This window comes from Oryctolagus cuniculus, chromosome 11, assembly GCF_964237555.1.
Source record: "Oryctolagus cuniculus chromosome 11, mOryCun1.1, whole genome shotgun sequence".
Classification (NCBI taxonomy): Eukaryota; Metazoa; Chordata; class Mammalia; order Lagomorpha; family Leporidae; genus Oryctolagus; species Oryctolagus cuniculus.
Window position 1 is genome coordinate 71141071 of NC_091442.1, and position 16900 is coordinate 71157970.

Sequence of the window (16900 nt, forward strand, 5' to 3'; positions counted from 1 at the left end):
GAATGTGGGGCACGTATTGAATGTTGACTTTAATGATCATCTCCAAGCTGATAATTCTCACAACTGGGCCTTTGATTCTTGGCTCTTATCTGTAGTTTATTGTTGTTTTTCAAGTAAAAGTGGTTCATGAGATGCACTTTACCCCAGCCCACAACTCAGTCATAAGAGGGATTTTCCTAGAGATGATAACGTACGTAACTCAGGGTGCAGCAGTACACACAGGGTGTGTGCTTCCCAGTTCATACAGAGTGTAATGAGTGTGCACTTGGCAGTCAAGGCTAAGTAAAGGTAAAAATTTTGATTGCTTTTTCAAGGACGTCTTAAGTGAAGTTGGCTTTGTTTTTGTTTTGTTTTTACTGTTGAATATATAGTGATAAAATATATGAGGGATCTTCAGAGAGTCTAGGAAAAATGCCTATTATGACAAAATTATGCATGGATTTCAAATTTTTGCCCTAAATAGACATCATTCATTTTTAGTTATTTATTCATTTGAGAGGTAGAGAGAGAGCGCTCCCATCAGCCGATTCATTCCCTGAATTGCAATGGCAGGGGCTGGGGAACTCAATCCAGGTCTCCTAGTGAGTGGCAAGAAGCCAAGTACTTGAGCCATTACTGCCGCTTCCCAGGGCCTGCACTGACTGGAAGCTGGAGTCAGGGCCTGGAGCCAGGGGAGGAACCCAGGCACTCCGAGATGGAATGCAGGCATTTTTACCTTTAACTCCGTGGCCAAAGGCCCACGTTAGCACCAGGCTTTTTTATGGCTCTTAAAATTTCTTGGTTGGGGGGTGGAGTGGGTGAGAGGGTGCAGCTACCTACAATGCTGGCATCCCATATCAGAGCACTGGTTTGATCCTGGTGCTTCTGATCCAGCTTCCTGCTAATGCACCTGGGAAAGCAGCAGAAGATGGCCCAAGCACTTGGACCTCTGCCACCCATGTGGGAGATCTGGATGAAATTCTGGGCTCCTGGCCTTGGCCTGGCCCACTATCAGCCGTTCCTGGCCATTTGGGGAGTGAACCCGTACATAGAAGATTTCTCTCTGTCTCTCTCTCTTTCCACTTCAAATAAATAATTAAAATATTTTTAAAAATCTTAAAGGGAGAATTCCATGCTATTATCATTAAAATGGTATTGGGGGCCTGCCCGCGGCTCAATGGGCTAATCCTCTGCCTTGCGGCGCTGGTACACCGGGTTCTAGTCCTGGTTGGGGCGCCAGATTCTGTCCCAGTTGCCCCTCTTCCAGGTCAGCTCTCTGCTATGGCCAGGGAGTGCAGTGGAGGATGGCCCAAGTGCTTGGGCCCTGCACCCCATGGGAGACCAGGAGAAGCACCTGGCTCCTGGCTTCGGATCAGCGTGGTGCGCCGGCCACAGCGCACCAGCCGTGGAGGCCATTGGAGGGTGAACCAACGGCAAAAGGAAGACCTTTCTCTCTGTCTCTCTCACTATCCACTCTGCCTGTCAAAAAAAAAGTATTATTTTATAAAAATTTTATATAAAACAGATTCGATGTATTTCATAAATGCAGTTTAAAGAGCATAATGCCAGTTTCCACCCTTGCTCCCATCCTGCTTTCTCTTTTCTTTCTTATTTTCCTTGTAATTTTAACAATGACATACTTTCAGTTTACTTCTAATCACAAACTTAACCCTCCACAAAGTAAAGTTCATCATGTAGTAAGTAGGAAAAAAGCCACTGTTTCTCAAGAGCATAGACAAGGGCCGTAAACAGTCATCAAATTTCAAAAGCAACAGCCTTATGATTAGCCCATTTTACAGATGAGGAAACCTGTCAGGACTAGAACACCATTGAACCCACCCTCAGAACCATTAAAGCCTCTTCTGGAGAGAATCACCGAAGGGAGTGAGAGTTCCGTGTGTGTGTGTGTGTGTGTGTGTGTGTGATATTGTATTTGTCCTCCTTTGCTTTGGATCTGAGAACCAGAAGCTATGGAAGGCACCCTGACACCTCATTAGACTCTTTCTTGGGAGGGAGGGAACACGAGCCACTGGGTTCGATGGAAAGGAGTCTCTCTGACTCGGTTCCCCTGGAGTTGATACTGAGCAGTCAGGGATGCCCTGATGCTCATTGAAGCCTTCCTTTGTCTTCCTCTAAGGAGGGCCACGCGCTGTGCGACCCGGCCGGCTGCTCGGGGACAAGGTCCTCCACGTAGGTTGGCTGTGAGTAGCTTTCCTCACTTCCGTGACAATCCAGCAGGGTGTGCGAAGCTAACACTATTGCCAGCTCTCCAGAGAGGCAGGGAGGTGGCAGCCTCCCCTTGTAGGGGCAGCCCTCCCCTGGGGCTTCAGGGGCGAGGGGACCTAACTGCCCACTGCGGGAGGAGGGAGAGGCCTTCTCCCTAGCGGGCAGTAGGAGCACAGTCACACTTCTTAACGTTTTCATTTTTACTTGCTGTTTTCATTTTTACTGGGCACAGTTCTGGTCTATGCTCTAATTTACTTTTTGTTTTCTTCTTTGTAACCAATATTTATCCATCTATTTATTTGTAACTATGGTAAAGACTCTAGTTTACTTTAGGAACAAAGTGCAAGCTACTTTTGTAATTATGCATTTTTGTTCATATTTTTCTAGGGTGTATTTGGATATTTGTCTTTAAGTAACTGAGGTGTGCTGAGGATAGTTTTAAGTAAGGTGGTGAATGATAAGAAACGTTCTGTCTTTTCAAGATTTGTCAAGAGACGTGAGCTGCTCGGCTCAAAAACAAAACCTCAGATTGTGTCATTTTCTGGTCGTTAGGTGGAGCCACTGCTTTCTACATCTAAACCTATTTTCAAGAAACTTCCTCTTTGGACATTTTATACCCAAAGCTGCTCCTCCGACTTGTGGAAAGGAAAATTCCATAGACCAGTTACATCTAGTGGAGTTTATTTGGCCAAAGCAAATAAAAACGAAAACAGTTCAGGAACTGAGCAGCTCCCGGAGCCCGAGCAGGTTCTGAGAATTTTAGCCAGCAATGTGATCAGACAGCATTTCTAGGAAAACTGAAGGGAGGCATGGAAAACCCCTGACTCGACTACAGCTGAGCCAGTTGCAGAGTCTCCTTCAACCAACCAGGGCTGAGCTGCTGCGACTAAACTCTACACCGGTTTGGTCTGTTGGCCCCAGCAGAGGTGCCCAGCCCAGACCCTTTATTGTATTTTATTTTTTAAGATTTATTTATTTTGGCCGGCGCCGCGGCTCACTAGGCTAATCCTCCGCCTAGCGGCGCTGGGACACCGGGTTCTAGTCCCGGTTGGGGCGCCGGATTCTGTCCCGGTTGCCCCTCTTCCAGGCCAGCCCTCTGCTGTGGCCAGGGAGTGCAGTGGAGGATGGCCCAGGTGCTTGGGCCCTGCACCCCATGGGAGACCAGGAAAAGCACCTGGCTCCTGGCTCCTGCCATCGGATCAGCGCGCTGCGCCGGCCGCAGCGCGCCGGCCGCGGCAGCCATTGGAGGGTGAACCAACGGCAAAGGAAGACCTTTCTCTCTGTCTCTCTCTCACTGTCCACTCTGCCTGTCAAAAAAAAAAAAAAAAGATTTATTTATTTTATTTGAAAGTGAGAGAGAGAGAGAGAAGTCTTCCATCCGATGGTTCACTCCCCAATTGGCTACAACGGCTGGAGCTGGGCGGATCTGAAGCCAGGAGCCAAGAGCTTCTTCCAGGTCTCCCATGCAGGTGCAGGGGCCCAAGGACTTGGGCCATCTACTACTGCTTTTCCAGGCCATAGCAGAGAGCTGGATCAGAAGTGGAGCAGCCAGGTCTCAAACTGGCGCCCATATGGGATGCCCACACTTCATGCCAGGGCTTTAACCCGCTGCGCCACAGCGCCGGCCCCCATGATTTGTTTTGTTTTAACGATACTTAACATTACACTCTGTGAATTCCCTTAAGTAGGAAAGACCCTGAGAAGAAGAAAAGCTAGAAAACATGTAGTCAGTTCACACACATGCTAACATTCAGAAATGCTGCTTAGTAGAATGTGAGTGCATTTTCAGATTCGGACAGGGCCCCCCTGTGTGGAACCCACGGTGAAGGTTAGAGAACTAGGCAGGGAACTGTTGAGAAGGACCCATGACTAACGTCTGAAGGTCTGGGCAGTGTAACCGAGCGAGTTGCAACACACGGGGTTTCCCTTTCAAAGCAGAGCGGCTCGGGCTGACTTCTTCTTTGGGCCCAGTCATTACCCCTCAGCCTGTGATCATGCTTGCTCTCTCATTTCCTCCTTGATGACAACGGAAGCTGCAGTTGCCGAACATTTGGACAGAAAACATGGGACTGGGCCAACCCTACAGGAAAATGGGCAAGTGCGGGCAGAGCCCTTGTGCCAGAGTCTGGGCCCTCTTGCAGTGCCATCACTCTCCCTTCTCAGTTTTGCTCGTTCACCTTCTGCTCTCATCTGACACGCTTCGCTTTGCTTTTCCCACCGCCTCTCTTTCCTTCTCTCACACCTCTCAAAGGTAAAGCGGTGACGAGCATTGCCACTCCAGCTCAGGAGTATCAATACAGTAAAAAACAAGGACCCAGTGGTCACTGCAACAAATGTAAAGTGAATTCCTTTATTTCTATAAAGGTAACGTGCAGGTCTGTCCAACTGATTAAAATTATTCTCAAATGAAAATTAAAAAAGAGTTTTACACATATGAGGGAGGATGGGCATTCGGCATAGCAGTTAACTACCATGTCCCATGGTTGAGTGCCTCTGTTTGGGTCCTGGCTCCGCCCCTGATTCCAGCTTCCTGCTAATGCACACCCTTCGAGGCAGTGGGTCCCTGCTACCCATGTGGGAGACGTGGATTGAGTTGCTTGCTCCCAGCTTCAACTTGGCCTGGCCCCAGCTATTGTAGGCATCATGAACCAATGGATGGGAATTTTTTTTTCTTTCTCTCTCAAATAAATAAAATAAATTTTACCAAAAATAAAAGTGGAAGATGCCATTTAAAGATAAGTTTATTTTTGTGCAAAACAATTTTCAAACCCATGCCTATGGGTAACATTTTGTTTTAATTTTAATAGAGACCTACAAACCCATGGCTTTCCAAATTTGTTCTAGCCAAGGGTATAAGGCAAACAAGTATTCTCTTCTATCAATTCTGAGACCATAAATAGAATAGCCTTTCTGGAAAGCATTTTGGCAAAACCCCAAGATACTCTGGACCTTTGACCAAGGAAATCCATGTGTAGTTTAACCTAAGTAAAGATTTATACAAGGATTTTTGTATGGGGAAGTTTATCACATTATTGAAAACAGCAAAAAATTGGAAAGTACCAGAATGTCCAGTAGTTCTTGGTTCACCCATCTGTGGGTTCCTTAATCTTCTGGGAAGGCCTGGGATTTTTACCTTGTACTTATTACCTTGGCTGGATGGGGAGAGCCTGGACATCTGTGGACCTGTCCAGTTAATGATTGCTAGTCTTCTCGCATTTCCAAGTACAGCTAGGTTTTCCCAACTTTTTCAACATACAGCTGAAAGGAGCAGCTGCTATGTTTTCTGCTTCATCTTTTCCGCCTTCCATTGTGATTAAATACAGCAACTGTGGTCTTGTTTTCCTTCTTCTTAAACGGTGTTATTAGCATCATTGATTAATAGGCACTTAACACATTTTCGTTTTCAAATGAGTGAATAAATAAGATGTTTGCAATCTAATTTAAGTAGGTCTCTATTCTTCTGCAAAAAGAAATCATTTACAGAGTAAAACTATGGGGAAAAAAATGACTGTGATTCATAGCATTTAAGATTTGTTTAAAACTTACTTATTATTTGAATGGCAGAGAAAGAGAGAGTGCTTCCATCCATTGAGACACTTGCCCAGTGGCCATAACAACCTGGACAGGTTGAAGCCTGGAGTCAGGGCTCAAACGGGATCTCCCATGTGGGTGGCAGGAATCCGACTACCTGAGCCATCACTGCTGCCTCCCAGGGTGCGCTTTAGCAGGAAACTGCATTAGAAGCAAAGATAGGACTCCATCGAGACACTCCCACATGGGATCCAGGTGTCCCAAGTGGTAGCCCACTATACCACAATACTTGCCATGTATATTATTTAATTTTTAAATGTTTTTCCTTTGTTTTTTTTTTAATTTTTTTTATTTCTAGCATTAAAATTTTTATCCTAACAAAACAACGATGGTTTGGCCATCCGTTGAGCAAAGGTACTGAGTACCTCCTGTGTACTAAGCACTATGCAAGTCCTGGAGATAGAACCACAGAATTAGAAATTAAAACATTTCTATTGGATTGATCTGTTTAAACTGTACAGTCAAACCCAGTTTCTCACTTCAGAAAGATAGTTATGGAGGGGCTGCTGTTGTGGCATAGCAAGTAATGCTGTCTGCAAGGCTGGTATTCTATATGGGCACTGGTTCATGTCTCACCTGCTCCACTTCTGATCCAGCTCCCTAATAATGCGCCTGGGAAAAGCAGTGGAATATGGCTCAAGTACTTGAGCTCTTGCCACCTATGTGTGACCTGGATGAAGCTCCTGACTCCTGGCTTTGGCCTGGCCCAGCCCCAACTGTTCAGACCATCTGGGAGTGAACCAGAGGATGGAAAATATTCTATCTCTCTTTCTCTCTCTCTCTCTCTCTCTCTTCCTTGCTTTCTGTAGCTTTGACTTTCAAATAAAGAATAAATAAAAATATTTTTAAACGAAAGATAGGTAGATACTTGAGTACCTGAAATATTACTTTCCATACTCCTTTGTATCAAGTTACCAGACAGTCATGATCAAATTCTTACTATCTAATGCCCTTTTTATATACTTCCTGTACATAAACAGATCCCAGTCTAGCTCTAAAATAACTAAGGAACAAGTTTCATTTTAAGGATCCATCCCGTTCACTTAGATGATAATGGGCTGTTGGCCTGATTCCAGCAGCTTGTGTGAACACCTTTCTTAGCGTGGGTTATTCCTGCAGATGTCCGAGTTCACTCACATTTGGTGATATCTATCTACAATCCACATGGCACCCCCTGTCAGTGAGAAAGTACTAAGAATTCAGTAAATGATGTTAGGCAATTGATCATTTGAATAAAAAATGATATGTTTTATCACCCCATTCACAAAAATTAATTCAGGAGTGATTAAAGACTCATAGGTCAAGTAAACAAATAAGCAAATAAAGGAACAAAATGCCTAAATATATCAGAAGAAAACATGGGAGGATATCTTCATAGCTGGGATATTGGAAGCTTTTCTAAGCCAGATCCCAAGGGCAAAAGGCAGAAAGCAATAGATTTTTTTTTTTTTTTTTTTGACAGGCAGAGTGGACAGTGAGAGAGAGAGACAGAGAGAAAGCTCTTCCTTTTGCTGTTGGTTCACCCTCCAATGACCGCTGTGGCCCGCGCGCTGCAGCCGGCGCACCACGCTTATCTGAAGCCAGGAGCCAGGTGCTTCCTCCTGGTCTCCCATATGGGTACAGGGTCCAAGCACTTGGGCCATCCTCCACTGCCCTCACGGGCCATAGCAGAGAGCTAGCCTGGAAGAGGGGCAACCGGGACAGAATCCGGCGCCCCGACGGGGACTAATACCTGGTATGCAGGTGCCGCAAGGCGGAGGATTAGCCTAGTGAACCTCAGCGCCGGCCAGAAAGCAATAGATTGTTAAGTTTGACTCCACCAAGATTGAAAAATCTGAACACATGTGAAAGTTCTCTACAACCAAAGTTATCATAAGCACAGCTGAACGAGTGCCACATTTGAATATGGTTGCGTATGGTTTACGCAAAGTTAAAAGACAAATGACATATTAGAAGAGAATATTTTGGGGCCGGCGCCGCGGCTCACTAGGCTAATCCTCCGCCTTGCGGCGCCAGCATACCAGGTTCTAGTCCCGGTCGGGGCGCCGGATTCTGTCCCGGTTTCTCCTCTTCCAGGCCAGCTCTCTGCTGTGGCCCAGGAGTGCAGTGGAGGATGGCCCAAGTGCTTGGGCCCTGCACCCCATGGGAGACCAGGGTAAGCACCTGGCTCCTGGCTTCGGATCAGCGCGGTGCGCCGGCAGCAGCGCACCAGCCGTGGCGGCCATTGTCTCTCTCTCTCTCTCTCTCACTGTCCACTCTGCCTGTCAAAAAAAAAAAAAAAAAAAAGAGAGAGAGAGTGGGCTTCCCACCAGTGGGGGGCTGGCCTGAGCACAACACGGCCCCACCCCCTCACTAAAAAAAAAAATTAAAAGCACTGAAGGGTGAACCTCACCAATTAGTAAGAAAACTGATTATATGTCTAACACTGAGGTAATTTCAGCTATTAGCAAAAAGAAAGCAAATGGATGTGATGTGATGATATGGGTGTGGGAGAACAGACTCTGCTGGCCCTTCGGCAGTGTTGACTAATATAAACACACGTGTACTGTGACTCAGCAGTTCCAGATACTGATGTCTGCTTCTGAAGATGACCAACACTGTGCACAGGAGAACATGTACGAACATGTCCATGCCATGTCCTTAAAGGGGAAATGGGACACATTGAGATTATCCATAAGTAGAAGAATGGTTAACAAAACATACACTCAGACTATGTATGCAATGCCATAGCACAGGCAAAACGGGGGGTAGGTCTTTGCCAGCCTGGATGATTCTCTGGCACCCTGTTGGGCAAAAATACAAGTGACAGATGTAACACTAGGATACCTAGACTACCACAGAATAATACATTATGTATTATTGAAAATATAGTTCGTGTTTGTCTTTGGTTCCCATCACAGAGCTGCCAAAACCTTTGGAAATTCTCAAGTGACAAGAGTGTGTTTAGTTATTCTCTGTGAGTCTCTCTGGATCACACTTGAGTTTGTGCTGATGGCGTGACTTGGGCTGGGGCCCCTACTTAGCTCAAGAAGGGGTCGGTCCCCAGGAAGACCACGTGATTAGAGAATTAGAGGGTTGGAACCTTTAGCCTGTAACAAAGAGTGTAGGATTTAGCAAGGGGGCAGAGGGCAGAGCATTGGAACAGGATCATCCTTTCTGGCTTGAGCTTGTTTTTAGGAGAATGTTCCAGGAAAGCTTATCTGGCAGCCTTGTACTCAGAGGGGTCCAGGGCACTAGGCACCCGAGGAAAGCTGCAGGAACCAGTCTGAGCCTGAGTTTGAAACACACAGCATGTGAAGATGGCTGTGTTGAGCAGCCAGGGCCCCCCAGCGCCCCTTTCCCTACATCCTGGACACTCCCCCAACTTGTTATAAGCGTCCTAGCAATCTGCTCCTTGAGAAGGCAGTTTCTGTAGTTTCTATAGGGAACCCTATCTTCCCACTCTCTTGCTTTAGACTCACAAGTAAATAAAACTTTCCTCTGAGCAGCACCGGCTTGAAGCTGATCATTTGGTGACACCCCAAGGGAACAGACCCCTGTGTTCACTAACACCCGCCCACCTCAGGAAAGGGGAGGAGTTGGAGGTCAAGTTCTAAAATATCTCCTGGACAAGGCAATTTGGTGAGCTTCCTGGTTGCTGAACACATGGAGGTGCTGAGAGAGTGGTGGGTGCAGCAAGGATGAGGGAGCTCTGAGGCCCCCACCCCCGCCCCATGCTCTGCCCTGTCCATCTCTTCATCTGGCTGCTCATCTGTATCCTTTATAGGAAAACAGTAAGGGTAAGTAGTTTCCTGGAATTCTAAGAACCCTCATAACAAGTTATTGTAGGGAAGAGTTTTCAATAGACTCTTTTCCTTTTGAGGGTTTCATAATTTCAGTCTGTAATACAAACTGATAGTAGATAACAGGGAAATGGAGCACACAGGTTTTATTACACTCCTAAGGCAGAGATCATTTGTACCGGAAATGAAGAAGCAAGGGTGGGCAATTGGCTCAGCAGTTAAGATTCTGCCTGGGATGCCCACATCCCATACTGGAGCACTGGTTTGAGTCTCTGCTATTCTGTTTCCAACCAAGCTTCCTGCTACTGTGCCTGAGAAACAGTGGATGATAGCTCACGTACTTGAGTCCCTGTCAACCACTTGAGAGACCAGGATGGAGTTCCTGGCTCCTGGCTTCAGCCTCGCCAAGCTCCAGCTGTTACGGCAGTTTGGGGAGTGAACCAGCAGTTTGCTCAGTATTTTTGCTGCTATTCCATCAGGTGATTTTTGTTTCATTGGCTCTCAAAAAGATGAAATAAGAAGTGTTATAGGGGTCAGCACTGGGTGCAGTGGGTTAAAGCCATGGTCTGCAGCGCTGACATCCCATAAGGACACCAGTTCAAGTTCTGGCTGCTCCATTCCCAACTCAGCTCCCTACTAATGTGCCTGGAAAAGCAGTAGAAGATGGCCCGGGTGCTTGGGCCCCTGCACCTATGTGGGAGACCAGGCTAGACTTCCAGGCTGCTGGATCGGATGTGGAGCAGCTGGGAATTGAACTGGCACCCATATGGGATGCTGGCGCTGCAAGACAGCGGCTTAACCAGCTACACCACAGTGACGGCCCCTGGGTTTCAATTTGAATTGCATTGGATGGTGGCTGGCCTGGGCCCCTGCACCCACATGGGAGACCCAGAAGAAGCTCCTGGCTCTTGGCTTTGAATGGAAGACCTCTCTCTCTCTGTATCCTCCTCTATTTCTGTAACTGTCTTTCAAATAAATAAATAAGTCTTAAAAAAAAAAAAACAAAAAAAGTATAAGAGAGAAAGAGATACGTTTTTGCAAATGACATTATTCTCCACATAGAAAATCTAAGATAATCTACTGAAAAGTGAATAGAATATACAAAATGCAGCAGTATTGTTGGCTGTAAGATCAAAATACAAAAATCAGTAATAGTTCCATGTCATCAATAACCAAATGAAAAGAAAATAGAAAAATTATGCAATTTAAAATAGTAGTAAAAGTTATAAAGCACCTTAAAAAAGCTAGTCAAAGATAGAAGAGCTTTAAGGAGAAAGTGATAAAACATCAAAGGATGCCCCGGTTGGAGCAGGCATTTGGGGCAGCAGGTGAGATACTGCTTGGACGCTCACCTCCCGTATTGGAGCGCCTGGGTGAAGTCCTGCCTCCGCTCCTCATTACAGTTCCCTGCGACTGAGCAACTTGGGCAGCAGCACGTGGTGGTTCAGATACTTGGATCATTGCCACCCGTGTGGGAGACCTGGATTGGTTTCTGGGCTCCTGGCTTCAGACTGGCCCAGTGTTCACTGTTTTGGTCATTTGGAGGGTAAATTAGTGGAGGAGAGTTCTGTCTCTTGCTGTGTCTTTTTTTCCATCCAAATAAAATAAAACCAATTAAAAAAATTTAAAAAAGTAAAAGTCAGGGTAGACCCCCCCCCAAAAAAAAGAGCAATATGTTATGTTCTTACATGGGAAGAATCCATACTGAAAAGATGCAAAATTAACCTATCCATTCAGGAGCCAGGGGCTTCTTTCAGATTTCCCACGGTGCAGGGGCCCAGGCCAGCCACCATCCAATGCAATTCAAATTGAAACCCAGGGGCCGTCACTGTGGTGTAGCTGGTTAAGCCGCTGTCTTGCAGCACCAGCATCCCATATGGATGCCAGTTCAATTCCCAGCTGCTCCACATCTGATCCAGCTCCCTGCTAATGCCCCTCAGAAAGCAGTGGAAGATGGCCCAAATCCTTGGGGCCCTGCACCCGCAGGAGAGACCTGGGGGAAGCTCCTGGCTCCTGGCTTCCTATAAGCTCAGCTCCAGCCTCGGATTAGCCAGGCTCCAGCCATTGTGGCCGTTTTGGGGAATGAATCAGCAGATGGAAGACCTCTCTTTCTCTCTGTCTCTACCTCTCTCTGTAACTCTGTCTTTCAAGCAAATAAAATAAATCTTTAAAAAATGCAATTTTACCTTTTTAGATAACATTCCATTTTTAAGTATATTGGAAGCAGTAACAACGGATGTGAAGTCTGGGCAGTAGTTACTGACGCGATTTCTTTTCAAAGAAGAAATAGCTTCAAAGTGGTCAAAAAAGAGCAAAAATTCTTTTCTGAGCCTTACAGCTTTTTCTGACAGGAAGGAGATTGCCACATAGACATTACTTTGGGAACGCAGGCTGCCAGAAGGAACAGTTTTCCAGAACCTAACAATATCTTACAAGGGTCAAGAAATAGCAGACTGAGCCATTTGCCTCTGACCTGGACATTCCAGTGGGGTTACTCAACTCATGCCCACCCTGGTTTGCCCTGGCCTTACTCCCGTCCTTTATCTTCCCCAGGAACGCTCAGATGGACGCACCGCTCCTGCTAGGCTTGTTCTGCCCATCGCAGACCATTTCCCTATTGTAAATCTATTTTGCACCCAAATCAAACTGCCTTCACTTTGATTTCAACCTCGTTTATTATTTTTTGGGTTACGTGACGTAGGATGTAGCAATTGTTCTGCGAAGGGTTCTGCGTTCTGTAACTTGTCAAAATCAAAAGCTAGTTGACCGCATTTCCAGAACAGAAACAAAAAGCCTATATTTCTGGTCACCATTTGCTGCCATTTTGCTCCTTAAATAATACTGTTCATAGTTCAGATATTTGGAAAGATGGAGGGAATTTGAACTATCATTTTATTTCTTTTTTTCTTGTTTGAACTTCTATAATTTTACATGGTCTCATAAATATTGGGAAACTCATAATTCTGCAGTCTTGTTTATTTCTCATCATGCTATTAAGATTAACCAGTTGTCATTAATATATTTGTAAATTATTTGAGAAGCAAAGAGAAGGAGAGAGAGAGAGAGAGAGAGCGAGTTCTCCATCCTCTGGGTCATTCTGCAACTGCCTTCTGTGCCTGTGTGGATGAGTGGCTGAAGCCAGGAGCTGGAAACTTACCCCAGGTCTCATACATAGTTGGCAGGAATCAATGACTTGAGCTATTGTCACTGCCTCCCAGGGTCTGTACCAGCAGGTTATTGAAGTTAGGAGCTAGAGTCAGTTACTGAACCCAGGGGCTTCAATGTGCGGTGTTGGTGTCTCAGCTGGCATCTTAACCGCTGGGCTAAGCACCCATCCTAGCTGGCAATCTTGTATATACTGGCAGGGTTATTTCCCAAAGACTATAAAGACCCTCTAAGTATGTATCTCCATCCTTGGAATAGGAGTGGGAGTCAAGAGCAACGCAGCTAGGGGGAGTGAGTGGTGCTATAGTGAAGATGCTGCTTGGGACACGTTTTCCATATCAGAGCGCTTGGGTTCAAGTTCTGGCTTTGCTCCCGATTTCAGTTTCCTGCTGTTGCCCACCCTGGGAGGCAGCAGGTGATGGCTCAAGTACTTGGGTCCCTGCTACCCACATGGGAGACCCAGATGGAGTTTCTGTCTCCTGGTTTCAGGCTAACACAGCCCTGGCAGGCATTTTGGGAGTGAACCAATGGATGAGAGATCTCTATCTCTGAACTCTGCCTTTCGAAAGAAGTTCGCCCCGAGAAAAGCCTGAAGAAGGCTCGGTGACGGGCAGAGTGACACCACAGAACTCTGGAATGCAGGCCAACGGCAGCAGCAGGCCGGCGTGTTTTTCTTTCTTTCTTTCTTTCTTTCTTTCTTTCTTTCTTTCTTTCTTTCTTTCTTTCTTTCTTTCTTTCTTTCTTTCTTTCTTTCTTTCTTTTTTTGACAGACAGAGTGGACAGTGAGAGAGAGAGAGAGACAGAGAGAAAGGTCTTCCTTTGCCGTTGGTTCACCCTCCAATGGCCGCCGCGGCCAGTGTGCTGCGGCCAGCGCACTGCGCTGATCCAATGGCAGGAGCCAGGTACTTATCCTGGTCTCCCATGGGGTGCAGGGCCCAAGCACCTGGGCCATCCTCCACTGCACTCCCTGGCCACAGCAGAGAACTGGCCTGGAAGAGGGGCAACCGGGACAGAATGCGGCGCCCCGACCGGGACTAGAACCTGGTGTGCCGCCGCCGCAAGGCAGAGGATTAGCCTAGCCTAGTGAGCCTCGGCGCCGGCCTTTTGTGTGTGTGTGTGTGTGTGTGTGTGTTTTCTTAACAGTGTCATGGCAAGCAATGGAGATTGCCTCCAGAGACAGCAGATGCAGTTGGTTTTCTGCTCCTTTTCCTGGACTCTGCAGTGTGTGAGTCATTACTTGACTGGTGTTGGACACTCTGCTCTCTGGCCCTGGGCTGCCTTTCTAATGCTTCCTGTCACTGCTCTGCTGTTTCAGGCTCTGCCTCCAGCCTGAGTTTTAGTTCCACATTTTCTACCCCTGAACTCTCCATCCGGTGACGTATCACCTAAAACTCGACTTAACTTTTCATTCCCCTCAGACTGATTTGTCTGAGGTGTATGACCACCCTCTGTATGGAAACCTACTCATTTGGTTGGGATCCACTTGTTCACATCTTGGGGCCTGCAGTTGCACTTAGAGGAGTTAAAACATTGCTTCTACTCTCCAAAGGTTCAATGACCCAAGTCCTTGGAATAAGCCGACATAAGACAGAGTACCAGGGAAAAATTTCTTCCTGCACATTTATTATGTGCACATGCAGGAAAGCCTCACAAAACATAAGACTCAAAGAAGGGCCAGCTGTCTATGGCTTGTTTGATGCTCTGAGCAAAAGGAATAGGGTGGAGCTTCTGGGAGGAGGTGCTGCTGGTTGTGGGAGGCTGAGGCGGGGAGGGGTTGGACTGTGAAGATCAAGTCTCTAGTAAGCTCAGAGCAGTCCCCAGAAGAACAAGGGGCACCTTGTTCTGAGTAGGGTGTCAGATCTCTTGTTTCCTCCAGTGAAATGATCCTGCCTAGATCTCCCCTCAGGCAGAGAAGGAGGGCTCCACAGGCAAAGCCCTTTGCTTGCACCTGCTGTTTACGAATGTGGCTGGATGCACACTTTGCATGTGTCTGCAGTTTCTCTGAACAGCTATCTCAAAATATGCCAAAGAAATGTATTTAGGGGACACAGATTTTTTTTTTTTTGACAGGCAGAGTGGACAATGAGAGAGAGAGACAGAGAGAAAGGTCTTCCTTTGCCGTTGGTTCACCCTCCAATGGCCGCCGCGGCCAGCGCGCTGCGGCCGGCGCACTGCGCTGATCCGATGGCAGGAGCCAGGAGCCAGGTGCTTTTCCTGGTCTCCCATGGGGTGCAGGGCCCAAGCACTTGGGCCATCCTCCACTGCACTCCCTGGCCACAGCAGAGAGCTGGCCTGGAAGAGGGGCAACCGGGACAGAATCCGGCGCCCCAACCGGGACTAGAACCTGGTGTGCCGGCGCCGCTAGGTGGAGGATTAGCCTAGTGAGCCGCGGCGCCGGCCGGGGACACAGATTTTGCCAGTCCATGGAACACATGGTAAGTTTTAAACGCCAGCTCCTTGAAAGAGTGAATCTTTGCTTCATCTCTTTTTCTGCTAAACTGTGAATCCTATCACTTCTTCCTTCTGCTCCTTTTCTTTTTATTAGGTAACTTGATTTTTTTTTAAGACTTATTACAGTTAGGGGAAGAGAGAGAGAGAGAGATCTTCCATCTGCTGGTTCACTCCCCCAAAGGCCCCAAGGGCTGGGTCTGGGCCAGGCTGAAGCCAGGACTAGGGCAGGGGCTCCAGCACTCAGCCATCTTTTGCTGCTTTCCCAAGAAGCTGGATGGGAAGCAGAGCAGTGTGAACTTGAACTGGTGCTCATATGGGTGGCTCGGTGGCTCCACCCGCTGCGCCACAACAGCCCTCTGTCCCTTCTTTCCTGTTTCTGTTAGAAAAAGGCTAATCTCGGGGCCAGCGCTGTGGCGCAGCTGGTTAAAGCCCTGGCCTGGGGCGCCGGCATCCCATTTAGGCGCCGGTTCTAGTCCCGGCTGCTCCTCTTCTGATCCAGCTCTCTGCTATGGCCTGGGAAAGCAGTAGAAGATGGCTCAAGTCCTTGGGCCCCTGCACCCGTGTGGGAGACCTGGTAGAAGCTCCTGGCTTTGGATGGACGCACCTCTGGCCCTTGACCATCTGGGGAGTGAACCAGCAGATGGAAGACCTCTCTGTTTCTACTTCTCTCTGTAACTCTTTCAAATAAATAAAAAATAAATCTTTAAAAAAAAGAAAAAGGTTAATCCCATCTGTTCTGGCCTTTGTGTAGACTCTAACAGTCTAACAAGAGGCAAAGTTGGTCCAGAAAATTGTTGGCCCAACCATTCTGAGCCTGTCTGCTCTTTTGGAAGCAAATCTTGGCCGGCGCTGTGGCTCACTTGGCTAATCCTCCACCTGCGGCGCCGGCACCCCAAATTCTAGTCCCGGTTGCTCCTCTTCCAGTCCAGCTCTCTGCTGTGGCCCAGGAGGGCAGTGGAGGATGGCCCAAGTGCTTGGGCCCTGCACCCACATGGGAGACCAGGAGGAAGTGCCTGGCTCCTGGCTTCGGATTGGCGCAGCGCTGGCCATAGCGGCCATTTGGGGGAGTGAACCAACGGAAGGAAGACCTTTCTCTGTCTCTCACTGTCTATAACTCTGTCCAAAAAAAAAAAAAAAAAAAAAAAAAAAAAAAAAAGGAGTTGGAAGCAAATCTCTGTTTGTATGTGCCCAGCGTCTGCCCGCTGCCCAAAGCCCAGATTGCCTGCTTGGCATTGAAGCAGGCTAAATTCTTAAAACTTTTTCTTGGCTAGTATGTAAGACCTCTTCCACTTTGCTGCTGGCCTCTTGATAAGTATGCTCCTTGTGCCTCGCATATTTTCCTCCATTTTAAATCTAAGTCTCACCTATACTTGAAGGCACAAAGTACGAGAGGATTGCAAGAAGTTCGTGGGAAATGTGTATCATGAAAAAAATGCATGGATTTCAGAATCCTTTTGCACCCAAAAAAACCTTAAATCTTTAGTAAGTACCCTCTCTGCTAAGTGTTCTCTGTCTCCCCACCCCCGCCCCAGTCCCAAAGGACTTAGTTATCCAACTAGCATATTTATATGCACCCGTGTATAAGCTGATGTCACGCGCTATTTTTATTTAATTTTTTTTAAGTCTTGGTTCATTTGTCTACAACTCCAGCGGCTGGCGCCGCGAGCTTAATATATCACACAGCTGTTCACTTTGGTTTCTCTTTG

At 47.1% G+C, this 16900-nt stretch overlaps 1 protein-coding gene across 7 annotated transcripts in view; it reads left to right on the top strand.

The window, feature by feature from the left end:
* LOC100340389 (solute carrier family 35 member E3) overlaps positions 1-16900 on the top strand; it is a 74227-nt gene that overhangs the window by 24669 nt on the left and 32658 nt on the right. The gene's annotated exons all lie outside the window — the stretch shown is intronic.